Source organism: Pelodiscus sinensis, chromosome 10, assembly GCF_049634645.1.
Source record: "Pelodiscus sinensis isolate JC-2024 chromosome 10, ASM4963464v1, whole genome shotgun sequence".
Classification (NCBI taxonomy): Eukaryota; Metazoa; Chordata; order Testudines; family Trionychidae; genus Pelodiscus; species Pelodiscus sinensis.
The window spans coordinates 52,546,402-52,567,683 of record NC_134720.1 but is presented as its reverse complement, the minus strand read 5'-3'; the positions used below and the strand labels follow the sequence as shown (position 1 = coordinate 52,567,683).

Sequence of the window (21,282 nt, the reverse complement as noted above, 5' to 3'; positions counted from 1 at the left end):
TAGGCATTTCCTACTCACATTCCCATTTACCTTCTCTGGGACACTGCGCCAACAGCACGCCCTCCGGCTGCACCTCCCAAGACCGGAGACACTTGCTGCCGACACGTGTTTGGGCCTCTAAAACTCACCCCCTCTCTAGAAGACACATGGCAGCAGCGAGGGAAGTCTGATGATTATTGATCGGTGCAGGATTACTGCTGGCGAAGGGCGAGCAAAGACTGAGGCGGCTGCTCCACGCGGAAGAGGGAAGGCAACAAAACAGGCAGAGATGGCAATGCACAAGGAAGTCCGGGATGAGGGACATGACCAAGTTCTCCTTTAGTTTCCCGCTCCTTCTTGAAAAAAAAAAAAATCACACTTGGTCTTCGGGAATTTTCTCGGCTAATGTAGCCCCCAAATCTTGACCCCTAAGCTCAGCCCAAGCCAGAGTCAAACTTCTGAAATTAAGAAAAAAAATTGAATTTATTCCCTCCTTGCTTTTCATTTCCATCTCCAGCTGCCAGGCCGTCAAGGGCCAATGGACAAGCACGGTGGCTGTTTCCCACCCAACAAGCAGCAAAGAGTCCTAGAAATCTGGTGAGGAAAACTCTCTCTTTCAAGATTTCCAGATGCAGGCTTGCAGAGATCAGCCCCAGAACTTTAGTCTACTTGTAAGAACTGTGTTGCCAGAGCTGCGGAGGTTTGCCCAGCACAAATCCCGACTCCTTCGACGTTCACGGAGCACGGTGTCATCAGAAGACGCTGCTGCTCGGTTCACCCTTCCTGCTTTGAGCAAAACGTGATTCTCATTTGGAGGGAGAGGTCGGAGAGGCTGCATCTACAACTGTCCATTCAGTCCTAGCTCCATCATCTAACTTAACCTCCAGTCTTTCCCATAGTTATGCCAGGGATGGACTAGGAATACTTACCCTGTGTCTGCTGGGGGGTGGACCAAGGGACCTCTTGATATCACTTCTAGATGCCTCTGCCATTTATCACAGGATATCACTGTATAACAGCAACAGATGGATTGTCTTCCTGGGAGAGGTTGCTCGAAGTATAAGCCAAGCGTCACCTGTCCACACACAAAAATCTCTGGCTCCACTTAAGAGGGGCTTTACATTTGTGCTAGCTGTCCCACGGGGGAAGGGGAAGTGGGGGAGGTTGAAGCTCAAGTCTTACTGGTGCAAGAATTAGAAATGGAAGGGGGATGCAGCTGCCGATTACGACTCTGTTAATTCAAGCCCTGTAGAGCTTGAGTGTTATTTCCCAGCATGGTCGCTCCAGTCAGTCTAGCATTGGCAGAGTAACTCACGCTCACCGTGACAGTGAACACAACCTCACAGTGTAGCCAAGACCTCCACCTACTCTACCTTGCTGCCCTAAGAAAACAAGCAGAAGCAGACCAGAATCATAGAGTACTAGGACTGGAAAGGACCTCGAGAGGTCATCGAATCCAGTCCCCTGCCCTCATGGCAGGACCCAGCACTGTCTAGACCATCCCTGATAGACACTTATCTAACCTACTCTTAAATATCTCCACAAATGGAGATTCCAGAACCTCCCTGGGCAATTTATTCCAGTGCTTAGCCACCCTGACAGGTAGGAACTTTTTCCTAATGTCCAACCTCAACCTCCCTTGCTGCAGTTTAAGCCCATTGCTTCTTGTTCTATCCTCAGAGGTCAGGAAGAACAATTTTTTCTCCCTCCTCCTTGTAACACCCTTTTAGATACCTGAAAACTACTATCATGTCCCCTCTCAATAGTCTCTTTTCCAGACTAAACAAGCCCAATTCTTTCAGTCTTCTTTCATAGGTCATGTTCTCTAGACCTTTCATCATTCTTGTTGCTCTTCTCTGGACCTTCTCCAGTTTCTCCGCATCTTTCTTGAAATGTGGTGCCCAGAACTGGACACAGTACTCCAACTGAGACCTAATCAGCGCAGAGTAGAGCAAAAGAATGACGTCTCGTGTCTTACTCATGTAACCCTTCTGCCGGGTAGGCCTGGCAGTAACCAGGGCTGGGTTCAGTATATTGGGGTCCATCTCACACAGAACTGGCTCGAGCCCCCACCCAGTAATCTGGGAAATTCACACACCCCTGGGTGCCTCTGAGAGGCAATGCTTCCCCACTCGCAAGCACTGAGTCTGAGTGTAGGAAAGAAACATTTCATGAAACAGAGAGAGAAGTCATACGGCATTAACTTGGGGGAAACACCACAAACAGAATTCATAACCCAAACATGAACTAAGCCCGCCCCCCCCAGCCAAGAATCACACGAAGTCCAAAACGACACTCCGCCACGCTCCACCAGCTGTCTCGTCGCACGCCACCGGACGCTCCACTGGTCGCCTGCCACCACTCCTCACCTGCTGCCACCGCTCCTCGCCTGCTGCCACCGCTCCTCGCCACTCCTCACCTGCCACTGCTCTGCATCACATAACACCACCAGCCAGTGATTCCCACCAGCCACTCTGCTGGTCTGCAATGGGTCTGGCTCTCAGCCAAACCAGTGATTTCATCTCTCCATGATTTCAACTCTGTAGCCACCAGCTGGACTGGCCAAGGAATCCAGCTTCCACTGGACTAGCAAAAGAAAAGACTCCTCAAGGAGTCTGCTTTAGGTCTGTCCTTAAAACAAAGGGGGAACGGGGCAGGTTGGGCCAGTCTTACAGCTCACACCTGGCAGACTCAAACCCTTTAACCCTTTCCCCCAGCTCTGTTCTCTCAACTCTGGAAGGGGGGAGGCTTGTCCCTCCCAGACCTCTTACTATGATGGTGTCTCTCCTGCAAGCACTGGTGGCATGTTTTACAGTTCCCACATTTAGGGGTAGCATGATTAGTTACTGCCACAACAGTCCCAAATGATTTACAATTCTCCACATTCCATTCCAACACTGACCCTCCATCAGCCCTGGCTGCATGGGATTTCCATAGCCACACCTCGGATTCTCTCCTGAGCTGTATTTACATATCAACAGTTAATTACCTTGCAGAGCTAAACAATTGTAGTGGGCACACCCACCCCTCCTTTTAGCTGGCTGACAGCAAGCAGCAGTTCAGCCCCTGCTTACAGCACAACACACCTGTTAATGCATCCTAGAATCATGTTTGCTTTTTTTTTTGCAACAGGGTCACACTGTTGACTCCTATTTAGCTTGTGGTCCACTATAAACCCTAGATCCCACTCTGCTGCACTCCTTCCTAGATAGTTGCTTCCCATTCTGTGGGTGTGAAACTGATTGTTCCTCCCTAAGTGGAGCATTTTGCATTTGTCCTTATTAAACTTCATCCTGTTTACCTCAGACCATTTCTCCAATTTGTCCAGATCATTTTGAATTATCCTCCAAAGCAGTTGCAACCCCTCCCAGCTTGGTATCATCTGCAAACTTAATAAGCGTGCTCTCTATGCCAATATCTAAATCGTTGATTATCAGAGGGGTAGCCGTGTTAGTCTGAATCTGCAAAAGCGACGAAGAGTCCTGTGGCACCTTATAGACTAACTGAAGTGTAGGAGCATAAGCTTTCGTGGGCAAAGACCCACTTCGTCAGATGCATGTAGTGGAAATTTCTAGAGGCAGGAATAAATATGCAGGCCAGGATCAGGCTGGAGATCAGGCTGCTACGGGACAAGCCCAAGAAAGAAACCAACAGAACACCACTGGCCATCACCTATAGTCCCCAGCTAAAACCTCTCCAACGCATCATTAGTGATCTTCAACCCATCCTGGACAATGATCCCTCGCTCTCACAGGCCTTGGGAGGTAGGCCGGTCCTTGCCCACAGACAACCCGCCAACCTGAAGCATATTCTCACCAGCAACTACACACCGCACCATAATAACTCGAACTCAGGAACCAATCCTTGCAACAAACCTCGGTGCCAACTCTGCCCACATATATACACCAGCAACACCATCACAGGACCTAACCAGATCAGCCAAACTGTCACTGGTACATTCTCCTGCACATCCACCAACGTAATATATGCCATCATGTGCCAACAATGCCCCACTGCTATATACATCGGCCAAACAGGACAGTCCCTACGTAAAAGAATCAATGGACACAAATCTGATATTAGGAATGGCAACATACAAAAACCTATAGGGGAACACTTCAATCTTCCTGGACACACAATTGCAGATCTAAAAGTAGCCATCCTGCAGCAAAAAAACTTCAGGACCAGACTTCAAAGAGAAACTGCTGAGCTACAGTTCATCTTTAAGTTTGACACAATCAACTCTGGATTAAACAAAGACTGTGAATGGCTTGCTAACTACAAAAGCAGCTTCTATTCTCTTGGAATTCACACCTCCAGATCAGCTGCTAGAAGTGGGCCTCATCCTCCTTGATTGGATCCACCTGGTCATCTCCAGCCTGATCCTGGCCTGCATATTTATTCCTGCCTCTAGAAATTTCCACTACATGCATCTGACGAAGTGGGTCTTTGCCCACGAAAGCTTATGCTCCTACACTTCAGTTAGTCTATAAGGTGCCACAGGACTCTTCGTCGCTAAATCGTTGATGAAGATATTGAACAGAACTGGTCCCAAAACAGACCCCTGTGGAACCCCACTGGTTATACCTTTCCAGCAGGACTGTGAACCATTAATGACTACTGTCTGAGAACAGTTATCCAGCCAGTTGTGCACCCACCTTATAATAGCCCCATCTAAGCTATATTTGCCTAGTTTATTGATAGGAATATCATGTGAGACTGTATCAAGTGCCTTACTAAAGTCTAGGTATACCACATCCACCGCTTCTCCCTTATCCACAAGACTCATTATCTTATCAAAGGAAGCTATGATGGAAGACTAGAACTGGAAGGGACCCTGATAGGTCATCAAGTCCAGTCCCCTGCCCTCACGGCAGGACTAAGCACCATCTAGATCAGCCCTGGCAGGTGTCTGACCCACCTTCTCTTAAATATCTCCAGGGATGGAGATTCCACAACTTCCCTAGGCAATTTGTTCCAGTGTTTAACCACCCTGACGTAGGAAATTTCTCCTAATGTCCAACCTCAACCTCTCTTGCTGCAATTTAAGCCCATTGCTTCTTGTCCTATCCTTAGAGGCCAAAGAGAACAACTTTTCTCACTCTTCCTTGTGACACCCTTTTAGGGAGTTGAAAGATACTATCCTGTCCCCGGCTCAGTCTTTTTTTTTTTTTCTCTAACCTAAACAAGCCCAATTCTTTCAGTCTTCCCTCATAACTCATGTTCTCTAGACCTTTAATCATTGGTGTTGCTCTTCTCTGGATCTTCCCCAATTTCTCCACATCTTTCCTGAAATGTGGTGCCCAGAACTGGACACAAGGCTCCAACAGAGGCCCAATCAGCACAGAGTAGAGCGGAAGAATGACTTCTCGTGTCTTGCTCACAACACTCCTGTTCCTGCAGCCCAGAATCATGTTGGCTTTTTTTGCAACAGCGTCACACCGTTGACTCATATTTAGCTTGTGGTCCACTGTGGTCTCTAGATCCTTTTCTGCAGTGCTCCTTCCTCGATAGTCACTTCCCATTCTGTATGCATGCAGCACTTTGCATTGGTCCTTATTGAACTTCATCCTATTTACCCCAGATCACTTCTACAACTTATCCAGATCATTTTAAATGGTGACTCTTCCTCCAAAGCACTTGCAACCCCTCCCAGCTTGGTAACTCTATGCCAATATCTAAATCGTTGATGAAGCTATTGAACAGAACCAGACCCAAAACTGATCCCAGAGGGACCCTGCTTGTTATGCCCTTCCAGCATGATTGTGAAACATTGATAACTACTCTCTGAGGAGGGTTATCCAACCAGTTATGCACCCAGTTTATAGTAGCCCCCAAAGTATCCAGGTAGTTAGAGGGGATGGCAACTCAGGCCTGTTCATTGTTGCTTCTGATGTTCACCCCTTTTCCAAATGTGGAAAATGAATGACAGGAAGAATGAGGGAGCCCTCACTTTAAGAACGAAGCTGGCTCTCAAGAGCATAGGCCTGTTTTGTCTTTCCTGGGGGCTGTAATAGAAGTTGCAGAACCAGACAATACAAGAGACCTCTCTAATCTAGTACCTTCGGGACGTGAGCGGTCCTGCACCATGGAGTTAGTCAAGGCTCCCCTTCTGGCTGTTGGCCCTGCCCCTCGGTGCCGGCTCCACCCACTGGGTTCTGTTACCAGCCCCAGCCAGGACTGCGCTCCCTGCCATCAGCCCCACTGCCTCCAGCACTCCCCACCGCGCCAGCCCTGGACAGGGCTGCACTCCCAGCTTCCGGCCCCACTGCTTCAGGCCAGGGTGCGCCTCCTGCTGTGCTGTTCCAGGCTATGCCCCTGGCCACCAGCCTCGGTTGTGCTCCCTGCCACCCACCCCAACAGTCCTCCTCACTGCCAGCCCAGCCCCTGTACCTGGCCAGCTGGGGCTCTCTGGTCCAGCAATATTCATGATCCTGCAATATCCTGTGGATTTTAGAGGTTTGACCTGTACTTCTGTCTTGAGTAGTTAGAACTAGATAAACTCACAGAGGTTAGGTCCAGCAATGCTGATTAGCCAGGCTGGATAGGAATGGGGTCCTTAGCTGGTGTTTTTTGGAGGCTGGGAATGGGTGACCGGAGAGGGACCGCTGGATGATTCCCTGTTCTGTTCACTCCCTCTGGGGCACCTGGCATTGGCCACCGTTGGCAGACAGGACACGGGGCTGGATGGGCCTTTGGTCTGACCCACTACAGCCACTCTTATGTTCTTAGCTGATATATCCGTGTACTGAAGATCAGCTCACAATGGAAGATGTAGCCTTCTCCACTTTGTAGCCTTCTCCACCTGCAAAGATGGAGATGTCCTTTCCTTCATATTCTGTAAACAGAAGCTCGGTTGTATATAGAAAGTCAGATCTTGCTCTTTGTCTGTCCAAAAATTCTCCACTCCTCGTGTCTCGGATTCTAGAGAGCTAGGAAGAAACTTCCAAATGAAGGGATTCCTTCTTCCAAATCCAGCCATAGAGCATCTAGTCAACACCGAAAGATAGAAGGTCAAGTGGCATTTTGTGTGAGGGGGCATTATATTCATTCTATTCTGGACTTCCAGGGAAGGTATCTGCTGGATACTTAGCTCCTGTGATCTTAAATATTTATTCCCAGAATAACCAGTGCTTTAGGGGAGTCCTATCAGACATGAATGAACATATCCTCTTCCTTTCACTCTGCCTTTTCAGGCATTATTATGAATTCCTTTGAAATGTGTTGGTTTGGGGAATCAGTGATGTAGTCTCCTAGGGTACATCTAGATTACATGCCTCGGCCAACAGAGGCATGTAAAATAGGCTACCCAACACAGTCAATGAAGCGAGGATTTAAATATCCCCGGCTTCATTAAAATAAAAATGGCCGCCGCGCTGTGCCAGCTCCGCTGATCGTTGGCACAGTGCACAAGTCAAAACGCGGATCGGTTGACAAGGGAAGCCTTTGTCGACCACTGTCTCATGCCTCGTGAAACGAGGTTTACAGGAGTGGTCAACAAAGGCTTCCCTTGTCGAATGATCTGCACCTTGACTCGCGCGCTGTGCCGATGATCAGCGGAGCCGGCACAGCGTGGCGGCTATTTTTATTTTAATGAAGCCGGGGATATTTAAATCCCTGCTTCATTGACTATGTCGGGTAGCCTATTTTACATGCCTCTGTTGGCAGAGGCATGTAATCTAGACATACCCCTACAGTCTCAACCAAAGCCCACTGATGTTAGTGGAGGTATTTCCACAGAGAGGAGTGCGCTCTGGACCATAACGGTATGTCTACACTGCAGGGCAAAAGTCAAACTAAGGTACGCAACTTCATCTACATCAATTGGGTAGCTGAAGTTGAAATAGCCTAATTTGGCTTTTGGCACTGTCTACACAGCAGGAGGTCGAAGGAAGAACCTTCTTCCTTGGACTTCCCTTACTCCTCCTGAAATGAGGGCTATAGAAATCAGAGCAAGAAGTCCTCCATCTTGAAATTATTTTGAAATAACAGCATGCTGTCTAGATGAGCATTTGTTATTTCGAAATAACGTTCGTTACTCTGAAATAACCCTGCTGTGTAGATGTACCCTTAGTGGTTTTCCTTCATGGTATTACATGAGGCAGAAGCCCCAGCCCTTTGCCCTAAACAGTGCTGTTCATCCTTGGCAATGTCATTATCTATCATCTGGTTCCGTTTCTCCAGGAATGGACATCTAACTTCCCCTTTCCAAATTCATTGGCTCTTTGGAATGCCCTGACTTGAAATTCCTGGCCTTCAATCCACTTCCTCTAGACCTGCCTCTTCATTTCCCATTGCATCGTGTTTTAATGCAAGCGGGTGAGAGTCAGGATTTTTATTCCTCTCTTTCTACGTTTTCAGTTACATCTGTGCTAGCGAAAGAAGCGGGGCTGGCAGCGCCAGATGCCAATGAACTTTTCTTCCCAAGAGGACAGGCCCAGCATGGACTGCAGGAGCGGGAGTGTTCCCCCAAAGTCACTGTCCTCCGGAAACCACTCCCAGGAGTGAGAATTCATTCTTCTTACCTCATTCACCTCTTGGCCTCCGCGCTGAGACTCAGATGAAAGGGTTCCAATTAGTAGCTCCTCCGCTAGGACTGGGCAAACACCTTCAAATACTTTCCAGATCCCCAAAAGCTATCAAGTGCAGTACTCAAAGCGGGATCAGGACTGCCGGCTGCTTGGCCCATCACAGCCGCCAAGCCTTGTGGGATTAGCCCAGGAACGACAAGTAAACACACTCTACTGTGATTCATGTAGGGCTGGGCGCTTGGCTTTCCACGGGCGGGGTTTGGACCAGCCCAACCTCCACCGTCAGTCAGAGCATGCTCAGCCGAGTGGCAAGCAGGCAATGCTGGGTCCCTGAGAACAGGGCAGGACCCTGAATTCATGGTGGCAAACGGTTCTATTGGGATGTTGTAGACTCTGCTCAGTCAAAACCAGAGTCATCAGGTTGAAGGAAAAGGCCGACGTACCAGCAGCAGCTCTGTCCTAGAGCCTCCACTCTGAGAGGTGCCCACATAAGGGCGACACGTAACCAGGGGCTCTTTCAGATGTGTCCCGTGGGGGACAGACACACGCAGCTGGAGAAGCTAAACACCCCCGGCTAGGCGGAAGGCCTAGCATGGCAGAAATCCCAGGCATCTACCCTGGACTTTGCCAGGCCGAGTCAGCAAAAAGTGGGGGCTGGGGTCGGCCGATAAGTCCACATCAAGCATCTGCAGCACCCATGCAGTCTGCGATTGGAATCGCGGAGGTGCTGCTTTTGTCCTTCCTACCCCACCGAGGCAGGCGGCTGAGGTCCGTGCAAAGATAAAGCTCTCAGACAACCCACCCTGCAGATAGAAATGAACAGCGAAGAGAATGCTGCTTTTTTAAATGCTCCTCTTTTCAAATGTTCTCCCTTCAGTTATTTCCTCTGCAAAACCACAGTTATTCCAATGTATTTTTTTTTCTTACATCAACATGTGGATGATCATCAGAGAAACAAGTAACTGGAACAGACCTGGGCTGGATGCGACTGAGGCAAATGACTTGTCACCTCTCAAAAAAAGAAGGGGGCGGCTGTAGACAGTTATATGGCTATTAACTGCACTCTGCTGTCTCATCCCTCAGACTGTCTCTGACCACCAAGGGCTAGCCTCACGTTGCAAAAGGAGAAAAGCAAAAAGGAGAAACCCACCCTCATCTTATAGAGGTTCTCAATAAAGTCGGCTAATGCTCCAAATCAGGAAATTATGTAAGCACACGGGTCAGCCAAGATAGTCACAACACACATGCATAACTTTAGGCTCGTGTTTAAAGCCTGTTAACATCATTAATACTTAAACCCACGTTGAAGGATACTTTTCTGAATTGGGGCCCACTAGACACAAACCTCTCATTGTCACAGGGGCCAAAACTCCACTGCAGAGGTCTCCAAAGGGGAAACCTTACACAGGTGGGAGGTTATAACCCATCCCCCACCTCCCCATAGACACCCCAGCATTCCCTGTGCCCCACCCTGCCCACCTTACACAGGTGAGAGATTATAACCCACCTCCCTTCAGACACCCCAGCATTCCCTGTGCCCCACCCAGCCCCACCTTACACAGGTGAGAGATTATAACCCATCTCCCACCTCCCCTCAGACACTCCAGTGTTCCCTGTGCCCCACCCAGCCCCACCTTACACAGGTGAGAGGTTATAACCCATCCCTCCACCTCCCCTCAGATGCCCCAGCATTCCCTGAGCCCCAGGAAACCAAAGACGACTTACAGTTCCGATATAGGAGAGCAGATGAGTAGAGCTACAGCTTTTCACACAGCATTGAGGAACATGGTGTGATATTCCACCCCATACTCGTCAGAGAAATATTGTTATATGAATATATAAGATGTATTTTACGCAAGATGGGTCCTGTGAGGTGTCATTGGAACGGTGATGTTTACTGAATGTGACTATCCAAGTAGTATGCACGTATCATTTCTGTATCGAAAGTTAGGAATATGGGTGATGTAACAATTGCAAGTAGGTGTGTATTTGGGAGACAACAGGACAACAAACCATCAGCCTTGATGAGCCATTGGAGAGGAACAACAAGACTGTGGAGATATGAATTAGGTCCATAAAAGGCTATTAGCCAGGGGATAAAATGGTGTCCCTGGCCTCTGTTTGTCAGAGGCTGGAGAGGGATGGCAGGAGACAAATCGCTTGATCATTGTCTTCGGTCCACCCTCTCTGGGGCACCTGGTGCTGGCCACTGTCGGCAGACAGGATACTGGGCTAGATGGACCTTTGGTCTGACCCAGTACGGCCGTTCTTATGTCTCCCCTTCCTGAGAGGCGTCTTGGCTCATAGCTAGGTTAGATGGTCCTGTCACCCGGTAGCAAACACCATTTTGAACTTCTAGTAATTGTCCACTAAAAGACGGGGGAGATCAATATTGGGAAACAAAAGATTCCTGTCTCATATAAATTTTATTTAAAGCTGAGGGAGAGGAAAATGGGACTTGACTCCATCGCCTGCCTGTCCAAAAAGAAAGACAGCTACAGACACCTTAAGGGAAAGCAATGGGGGAGTCCATAGTGAGCCAGTGGTCCAGTCTGAGATACAACTGGAACTCTAAGTGACAGAAACTTTGCACTTTTAAGCAGGTTGCATGTAGGGTAAGAAATGACATTCGGTAACTGTCTTCTCAAGTATGTTAAGCTTAACTTGGATATTTGTTTTATTTGCTCAGTAATCTGCACTGTTCTGTTGGCTGTCCTTTAGAACTGCTTAACAGTCACCTTTTTGTAGTTAAACTTACTTCTTAACCCAGTTTGTACCGTTCATACCTGGGGCAGGGAGAAGAGGCCGACTCTCCTGCACATTCCGGGAGGGAGCAAATGTCATATCACTTGGGGTCTGCACTCCATGGCAGGTGGGCTCTTGAGTGCTTGGGCAAATCCTTTAAGCAGATTCTTCCCAGGGCTGATCTCAGCATCTGTATCGTTCCGCACTGAGACGTGTGCTGGAAGAGGTGGAAGAGCCTAGCTCCGCAAGGCAGGTAAAAGCGGGCCCTTGCTGGCGGAACACAGGGGCTTAGAGGTATCTCAACACGTCAGGTGGCATCTCAAAAGGGAGCCACCCATCACACCGGGCTGCCTTGCAATGCTCAGTGCCATATGTCAGTGTCCCTCATATTCCAGAGGCGTGTTGGGACAGGTCAGATGGGGAGCTTGTATTCTGGGCTCATCTCACACGATCCAGCTCTTTTTCTAAGGCTGAAATCCCTGAGAGCTCCAGAGAGGAGAGCGGAGCACGCCCATCAGAGCAGAGAGTGAGTAAACAGGTGAAATTTCTCAACAATGCTAAGAATGCAAAATGAACAACAAAACAGCTCCCAAGACAATGGGAAGGAAGGGATTTTGGTAACAGCTGGAATGACATTCATATCATCTGCTTACTGGATAAAAGCCCTCTGCCTACTCAGATGCATTTCTTCCTTTTTAAACCTATATTATTTCCAGACTCTCTGTAAATAGTGGCTCTGCGCCCTGGAGTAGGCCAAGAACTCCTCAATGAAGCCTCACAGAGAGGACAGCAGCTTCCAGCTTTTTAACTCGTTAATAATTAATTCACTTTCATAGTTCACTTTCTTCCTCCCCTTGTCCCTATGCAGTCCCTGTCTCAGGACGCACGAGGCTTTTGCATCAGTGTTCAAATCGGTTTCATGACCCCACCTCAGACAGCTGACAGAGCTAGCTCCTTTCAAAGCACAAAGAATCTGTCAATTTCTGCCAGGGGAACCGATTCCCAAAATACGTTTCTCGTGTGCTCGTTTTAGGATTCTCCGTGCCATCAGGATTGACAACATGGTAACGAGAGACATCGCCTGGGCTGGATTTAATGCTGCCATATGCTAGACAGAATGAGAATCCACACTGCAGGAGACCAGCCGGTACATTTCCATGTTAACAGAAGTTTGATTGCAAATTATATTTAGTCGTAACAGCTCAGTTCACTGCACACAGACGCCGTGGGAGACTGTAAAGTTAGCAAACGTGGGGGGCTACGGCTGAACTGTGGAGAAAGATGTTTGGCTTTCCAGAGAAGATGGGAGCGGATGCCAAGAGAAAGTAGCCGTGGGATTTGTGTGCCGGGGAGAAATCATAATAGTGGTAATAATAGCTGCTGTGAGTCGTTAGCCAAATTACGAAGCCTAGACAGACTTGTAATCATCGGAAGATACAAACCAGCAATATCAGGGCTGTCAAATGCCACGCTTGACAGCTACTGTGTAACTGCAGTCAGAGGAGGGGAGTGTACACCTAGGAAATTATATTCCTTGGCAATGATGTGTCAAAGCAAGATGAGCAAGGTGTTGTCTGGGAGAATGTGTGTCAGTGGTTGTAATTTCGCTGGAGCTTCATAGACGAGGTGTTTGGTGGATTGCGGACTTGAACAGTCCCTGCTCTGTCTAGACCCTGGCCGTGTTCTCCTCTAGGGCCATGATTTGGAACGAGCGTGGGCTGGTGGAGACCAAAGGCTCCTCCAGTGATGGGCATGAAGTGGTGTAGTGGCCTCAGTTCAAGCGGAGGAGGGTTCCACATCCCACGCTGAGTGACACTGGGACATGGACTTTTGGGAGGGGCACCAGGCCCTGCACCCCCATCGGCCAGCAGGCAGAACAGAAGGTTTATGGGTTCCCAGGGACACAGCGTAGCCCCGATTTGTTGTTACGGAAACCAGGAGCCGTCAGTACAATCCAGCTGGAGTTCCTGCCCCCCTGGCCAGCTAGGCTCCCTTCTTCCCCAAGCCAGCCAAAAACTAACTCACACTCACAGCCTTCCAGGCCTTGTTCAGATTCCCAGGCAAAGGGTCACCTGGCTGAATCCTCCACCTAGCTCAGGTGTCAGGCTGGCCTGGGCCATCCCCTACACAGCTCTCCTCAGGCATCCCTTGCTGGGCACCACACACACACACACACACACACAACACAGCAGCACAGGACAGAAAGAATCACAGCACGACAAAGCAAACAGTGAATGAAACAATAGAGTGAACATCGTAGCTACAAGAGCGAATGCAGCCCCACGACGTCACACCCAGTTCAACGGGTACCGACCGGCCTCTGTCAGCAGACAGCTCAGGGAAGTCAAGGACCGGCAGGGCCATGGGATCAAACTGCCCTGCCCCCTTCCAGAGTGGGGGAGGGACAGATTCCACTGCCGTTGCTTTTGATGTGGTGGTGCGGGGGCCTTCATTCTCTGGGATTAGCAGCCCAGCACCCTCCCTGAGCACCAATGCGATCATAATTAGAATAAATATATTTCCAAATCCAACGAAACCAAAGGTAAAAAAGTGATTTTCCAAAACACAATCCTCCGGCTACGGGGGAAGACAAGCTGATTGCCACATGGGATCAGGAAGAAATCCTTTGACATCTGGGTGAGATAGACTTGCACAGTTAGCATCGTTATGTGGCCTTTACATCTTCTGCCTAAGCATAGGGGACCCCACACACACACACACACACACACACACACACACACACACTCTCTGCAGGGTTCGCTGCCTCTGAAAGCCACCATGTCCAATACTCATCTGGATCATCTTACAGGCAATAATAATAATAATCTTTGCCATCATGAGAGCAAAGAGAAGGGTTGTCAACCCTCATGCTTCAGATTATCCATCACCAGAAGGCTCAGGAAGGAAGCACCCATCATCATGCCCAGTATTCCAGTCAGTCAGCCAGGAGCAACGTGAGGGGAAGAGAGGGGCAGGGAAACTCCATCATTTTTGTCCAAAGTATGTTACCAGCACAAGCAGGATACCAGAGAGGAATTTGCTCCAGTATAGAAGTCCCATATTTTCACCCGGACACAGGACACAAAGCTCTAGGTTGCCCAAGTATGAATGCGCTTGGATGGGTTCCTGTTTCACCCCGGATGTAGCACCCGGGTTTGCAGCTCCTTGGAGCTGGCTTTCTGTTTGTGTGCATCAGCTGTGGTGCTAGGCTGGGGCAGCATTTCAGAACCTTCCCCCTCCCCGCCGGTTAAAGTGATCACCGCAAGGCCCTTTGTACAGACCAGGGAAAGAAACACCTCAAGCTAGATGTCCCTTCCAGCAGCGCTGCATCTCCCGCTGGCAGGAAAGAGATCTTGAAGGAAGGCAGGAGACAAGCCACCGCTTTGGGCTGCTGGAATAACTCTGGCAAGCTGTAACCAGAGCTGGGCCAGGAGCAACCCACACCACAGCTGCTCCCTCTGCCCTTGGCTAGCGGCAGGGCTGCTGCCTGACCCGGATTCAGCACAGCGGAGCAAACCAAGCAGCATGGATGTTATGAAAGCAAAGCTCTGGCCCCATCTGGAACTGGATGTTCACCTCAAAGCTGTTTTGTTTTGCAGTTCAGGACATCACAATGTGTTCCCCTGAAAAAAATCTCAGTTTTCTTTTCCTTTGGTGCAGCTGTTGGGCCTTCCCTCCTACTTTTCGGAAAAGCAGACACATTTTTTCGGCATCCCTGTAAGCCTCATTTTATGAGGAAGAAGGGATGTTCCGAAAGAGGTTTTTTTCTCCAACATTTGGCCCTGTGTAGATGAACCAAATGTTGGAAAAGCCTTTTTCGGAATTCTCTCGGCCTCCAAAAAAGCCACTTTGGTTGACTCGGAGCTAGCTGGGATTTTATTCCTCTTCTCCCCCCAGGGCGATGGACAGGAGCCAACTTCAGCGCGTTAGCGAATGTAACCCCCTTTTTCCTCCCCGGGTTACTCGGGAGCAGGCCACACTCACAGGTGTGCCTAGGCGCCTGATGGTCTTGACATAAAAGGAGATCTTGAGTACCCCAGTGGTGATGTTGTTTGGTTGGGGAAAACCTATCCACCCCCTTGCTGCTATCTCTTGCTCATAAAGAATATACAATGGCAGTGCCTCCGCCTGGCTGGCCCTGTACACACTTACTGGTGAGCCTTGGGAACCTCCAGGAATAAACTTATTCCAGCAATAAACTGGATCTAACTCCAGAACAACAATTACAAATCACCAATAACATACATCTAATAGATTGCATTAGAACGAACAACCTTTACTTAACTTCAAGAAACAGGATTTAACAATTAACCGTGAATAACATCAATTAACAAAGTACACAGAAATAAAAGGAACTTATCTAGTGCCATTTGCACTGCCAATATTGATCCCACCCCAGAGTGTGCTCACCCCTGGACTCAGAATCCCAGACTCTTGCTTGCCTGGGCGCGCTTGAACAACCACAACTGTAATGGAGATTCTCTGTAGGTCGTGTGTATGTGGGTCCCAAGTCTGGGGGCTGTAACAAACTTTATGGGACAGTGGGAAACTTGGCCACACTCATGCCAAGTGGACATCTGGCTCAATGAAATCATGCTGGACCACAGATTTTGCCGGACCGCAGAGTGCCAGACTAGAGGGTTCAACTTGCACCATGTTGCTCTAAATGCCTACTCAGCTCACCGGATGAAGAGATACGTGAAGGTACCAGGAATAATGGGTCTGGGAGACAAATCAGCTCTCACTGTGAGCCAGCATCCGCTGAGACATCAAACTCCTGCCGTGGCTGTTGAAATAATTTCACACTAGCTTTGCTACTGAGCAAGCCGCACACAACAGCCAGCGCTCCACTAATCCCCCTGAGAATACACTTAGCCTCTCTGTCTCGGCTTCAGAGTCTTGCTGAGGTTCCTAAATGCCAGTATCTCCTCCCTGAGCTCTTACTTCCTTCCCCGGGCCTGAGTGCTAATGCTAAGTAGGCTCCATATGCTTTTCTGTTGTTGTTCTGTGTTGTTTTGTTACAACCCTGGCTGTGGCAGTGACTCATCCAGCAAGGACAGAGGTTTTCCATTTTGACTTGTTCCTATCCAGGACCTATTTATGGCAGTAATGTTCTCTCTCCTTGCCCCCTTTCATCCTTCCTGTGACGTATGGAAGGGTCACAAGAAAAGAAAACAGACCAGGAAAAGAAAAGGATGAAAGAAATAACACCGTTTGATGCTGCCTCCCAAGCCAAGGGATGCAAGATACTCAACTCTACTTCGATTTGCTTTTGATTGGCAAAGGAGGAGGACACTTCCCCGGACCCCAGTACCCCCCTTCGCCCCAGCCCTGCATCACATACCCTGGCCACGTGCAGAAAGCAGGCTCTCAAGGGGACAGAAAATAACCCTGGTCCACACTTGCCCCCGCACTGACACCTCCCATGCTATCAGGTCCACTCCCTGCTTTGGAGGTTGTCCCTGCTTTGGAGGTTGGGGGAGAGGGGCGCAGTGCTCCTCAGGTTTGGTCCCCTTGACTTCATGATTTCTGGGGTCCAGCTGAACCCATGAACCCTGACTAAAGCCAGAAACGCGCAGCTGCTTGGCAGACGCCGCTTTGTGATGGAGACATTTTGTAACATCCAGGACAGGGCATCTGCTGGAGTTCACCCTCCAAGGGTATGTCTACACTACCACCCTAGTTCGAACTAGGGTGGTTAATGTAGGCAACCGAAGTTGCAAATGAAGCCTGGGATTTGAATTTCCCGGGCTTCATTTGCATCTTGCCGGGCGCCGCCATTTTTAAATCCCCGCTAATTCGGACTCCGTGCCCGCGGCTACACGCGGCATGGACTAGGTAGTTCGGATTAGGCTTCCTATTCCAAACTACCGTTACTCCTTGTGGAACGAGGTGTACTGGTAGTTCGGAATAGGAAGCCTAATCCGAACTACCTACTCCGTGCCGCGTTTAGCCGCGGGCACGGAGTCCGAACTAGCGGGGATTTAAAAATGGCGGCGCCCGGCAAGATGCAAATGAAGCCCGGGAAATTCAAATCCCGGGCTTCATTTGCAACTTCGGTTGCCTACATTAACCACCCTAGTTCGAACTAGGGTGGTAGTGTAGACATACCCCAACAGAGTTTCCTCAAGCCAGTCGATGCATCTTCTTGCTTCATGGGGATGCTGCAGAAGAACCTAACAATGCTTGCAAGAGGGGGGCGCATCCAACAGACTGTCCCCCTCAGAGATGGCAGGTAAGTGAGGGCGCGTTTCGATTCCTAGCTCATGCAGCCCAGAGCCCTGGCGAGTGTAAGTCATTGCTGTGACTAGTGTTGGGTGGCCTTCGTGAAAGAATCATAGAACATAGAGCTGGAAGAGACCTTAGAAGGCCATCAAGTCCAGCCCCCTGCCCAAGTCAGGACCAATCCCAATTAAATCAACCCAGCCAGGGCTTTGTCAAGATGGGACTTAAACACCTCTAGGGATGGAGACTCCACCCCCTCCCTAGGGAACCCAGCCCAGCGCTTCCCCACCCGCCTAGGGAAATAGTTTTTCCTAATATCTAATCCGGACCTCTCCCACCTCAACTTGAGCCCATTGCTCCTCGTTCTGCCACCTGTCACTACTGAGAACAGCCTCTCTCCAGCCTCTTGGGAACCCCCCTTCAGGGAGTTGCAGGCTGCTCTCAAATCCCCCCTCGCTCTTCTCTTCTGCAGACTAATAGACCCAACTCCCTCAGCCTCTCCTCGTAGGTCATATGCTCTCTCCCCCCCCCCCATGTACCAAAGCCCACCACCAGACCTAACCACCTGCTGGCCTCCTAGCTGGCAAACTCAGCAGCTGCCAGGCCATGTAATTACCCATGACACAGGGATGGGAGCGCGGATAGACTGGAAAAGGATAAACGAGGGCTTAGTGGACTCAGGAGACTAAATTCCCTTCCAGGGAGCTGAGTGGCTCCAGCTGTACGTGGCTCCAAAATGGTCAGTCTGGCGTTTTCTGCCACCAGCACTAAGTCCCCGGCAAACAACGTAAACCGGACCAGCGGCTTCCGCAGCCTGGGTTCAGCACAGGAATAAGCAACGGGTGCGGAGCAGCCTGCCCCCTAGTGGCAGCGGCCGGATCAAGGTGATCTCAGGCTGCCATCTTGGGCATCCCTGGGACAGAACCAGGTGCTGTAGATGCAGACTCGTGGATCCTATAAAGCAGGGGTGGGGAACCTCAGGCCCGGGGGCTGGATGCGGCCCCCAGCTTGACTGGATCCGGCCCCCGAGACTCAGGGCCTCCCCACTCAGCTGGCGCGTCAACCCCCTGCTGCCCACCACAGGGCTGGAACACACAAAATCTACTAGCCTGGCCCCCCTCCCCGGGCTCTGGTGTGTGAGGGGAACATGGGGAGCATCTTTCTCCTCCTCAGTCAGTGAGGGGTTTGGGGGCTTTTTCCCCCTCACTGTGTGGTCCCCGACTGATTTTTCTGTGGGTCACTGGCCCCCCACCTGAAACAGGTTCTGCCCCCCCGAGGGAGGGAGGTACAACACACACTGACCAGTGAGCACAACTGTGACTGTCCTTGTGCCGACACGAGGTTGCCCCTTCCCCTGCAGGCGAAGGTCAACGCGTTACCAGAGGAAAGGCCATTGGTCGCCCCCAGTCCGGCTGACATGACCGTGAGCACTGAGAGCTCCGAGGTGCTGCTGCCAGGGAAAGCCGACCAGCACCCCATGGATTCTGCAGTAGGGGCGCCATGTAATGGGGGTTTGCCGTGGGGCGCCTTGCCTGCCCGTCGGTGAGGGCTGTGACAGGCCCTCTGCAGCCCCTTGAACTCTCTCTCAGGATAGGACGGCCTAACAGCCACAGATTTTATACACCTCCCTCTCTGTGAGGGGCAGTATGGCCTAGTGGCCACAGAGTCAATACAGTTCCCCTAGGGGTCAGAGTAGGACAGCCTAGCAGCTGAAGGGTCTATACAATTGCATTCAGGGTAGCATGGCCTAGTGGCCACAGAGCCAATACAGAATATGGCCCAGTAGCCCAAGAGTCAATAAACAATTCCCCTTGCAGTCAGGGTTGCATGGCCTAGCGGCCACAGAGCCAATACAGAATATGGCCCAGTAGCCCAAGAGTCAATAAACAATTCCCCTTGCAGTCAGGGTAGCATGGCCTAGCGGCCACAGAGCCAATACAGAATATGGCCCAGTAGCCCAAGAGTCAATATACAATTCCTCTTGCAGTCAGGGTAGCATGGCCTAGCGGCCACAGAGCCAATACAGAATATGGCCCAGTAGCCCAAGAGTCAATATACAATTCCCCTGTATTCAGAGTAGCATGGCCTAGCGGCCACAGAGCCAATACAGAATATGGCCCAGTAGCCCAAGAGTCAATAAACAATTCCCCTTGCAGTCAGGGTAGCATGGCCTAGCGGCCACAGAGCCAATACAGAATATGGCCCAGTAGCCCAAGAGTCAATATACAATTCCCCTGCATTCAGAGTAGCATGGCCTAGCGGCCACAGAGCCAATACAGAATATGGCCCAGTAGCCCAAGAGTCAATATACAATTCCTCTTGCAGTCAGGGTAGCATGGCCTAGCGGCCACAGAGCCAATACAGAATATGGCCCAGTAGCCCAAGAGTCAATATACAATTCCCCTGTATTCAGAGTAGCATGGCCTAGCGGCCACAGAGCCAACACAGAATATGGCCCAGTAGCCCAAGAGTCAATATACAATTCCCCTTGCAGTCAGGGTAGCATGGCCTAGCGGCCACAGAGCCAATACAGAATATGGCCCAGTAGCCCAAGAGTCAATATACAATTCCCCTTGCAGTCAGGGTAGCAGGGCCTAGCGGCCACAGAGCCAATACAGAATATGGCCCAGTAGCCCAAGAGTCAATATACAATTCCCCTGCATTCAGAGTAGCATGGCCTAGGAGCCCCAGAGTCAATACACAGTACGGCCTAGTGGCCACCAAGTCACCACGCTAGGCAAAGCTCCCCATGTAGGGTAGGTGAGGCGGGTCTAGGGGCACCCAGGCCCTCCCTCTCCAGCAGGTCCCAGCCCAGGGCCCTGTCGGCCATGGAGTGCCCCACTGCTAGTTCGGCAGGGCATCCCAGGGAGCAATTCCCCGCCCTGGACTACTTCCTACCCGTCTCCTGCAGGCTGTCCTCTCCATCTCTGCGCTCCGGTCCAGGGGCTTCCCCTGCAGTTCCTCCTGGCCTGGCCACTGCCGCTTGGTCCAGCTACGCTTCCTCCCCGGTGGCCATGAGCCCTGACTGAGCACCGTCACAGGCCTTTATATAGCTAGCCTCCAGCTGGAGCATGCCCAGTCGGGCTGTGTGGGCGGGGCCTCCTCAACTAGGTGAGCCAGATTAACCCCTTCAGGCCCAGTGCGGAGTTGATACACTCTGTTGCAGGGCTGGTGGGGATGCATCCCCCTGTAAGTTTCTTACCCTAGCAGGGCACTTTCCCCTGCCTCCAGGAGTGAGAGCAATGCAGGCAGCGCTTGGTTTACTCCTCTCCCCTTCCCTTCGTGCTCGTCAGGGTGAAAGGGCTGCAGGCTCATGAAGCCGAACCAAAGGCCCCGTCCGTGCAAACTGCTACTTGACTCCTGGCTGTAATCAGGAGTCGTGGGGTTCGAATCAGAGCCCCTGAGACACAGGTGCCATCTTGGCAAGAACAGGGCGGCAGCAGCCACTGCAAAACTCCGGCCGTGACCCTAGCAACTGCCTGAAGTTCACTGACACTGCCCCCAGGCTGGCTGGTTTCTTAGGGATGGGTTATCCCTGTGGCCCTCAGCCCATGGTTTCCTGCTCTGGGATTTATGCCTGGGCACTGAGCAATATGGAGCCGCTCTATGACAGAGTTGCAGGGCTGGGAGCCGGCCTCTGGAGTATGGCAGAGACACCAGCATTGCTGGCAATTTCAGCTCACTCTCTTGTTCGCTGGCGTTGCCGGATGTCTGGCCCCCGGAGCAGCTGCGTCTCACTGCACAGACAGTCCAAAACAACAGACCTCACCGTGGCCACGGGCCCCGACTTTCCCCGTCTCCC

The 21,282-nt window shown here is 50.7% G+C and overlaps 1 protein-coding gene across 5 annotated transcripts in view; it reads right to left on the bottom strand.

Moving 5' to 3' along the window:
• The window catches only part of TPRG1 (tumor protein p63 regulated 1), an 80,274-nt gene that overhangs the window by 54,037 nt on the left and 4,955 nt on the right, over positions 1-21,282 (bottom strand). Inside the window, exons 1-2 of one of the 5 annotated variants that reach the window (XM_075938247.1) lie at positions 909-3,393; positions 129-332 (exon numbers count right to left, since the gene is read on the bottom strand). The exons of 1 other annotated variant lie outside the window; for it this stretch is intronic. The gene's annotated coding sequence lies outside the window, so the exon portion shown is untranslated. Of the gene's footprint in view, positions 1-128; positions 3,394-21,282 lie in introns of those variants that run through there. 3 more of the 5 variants (XM_075938248.1, XM_075938245.1, XM_075938244.1) reach the window with 3 other exon arrangements.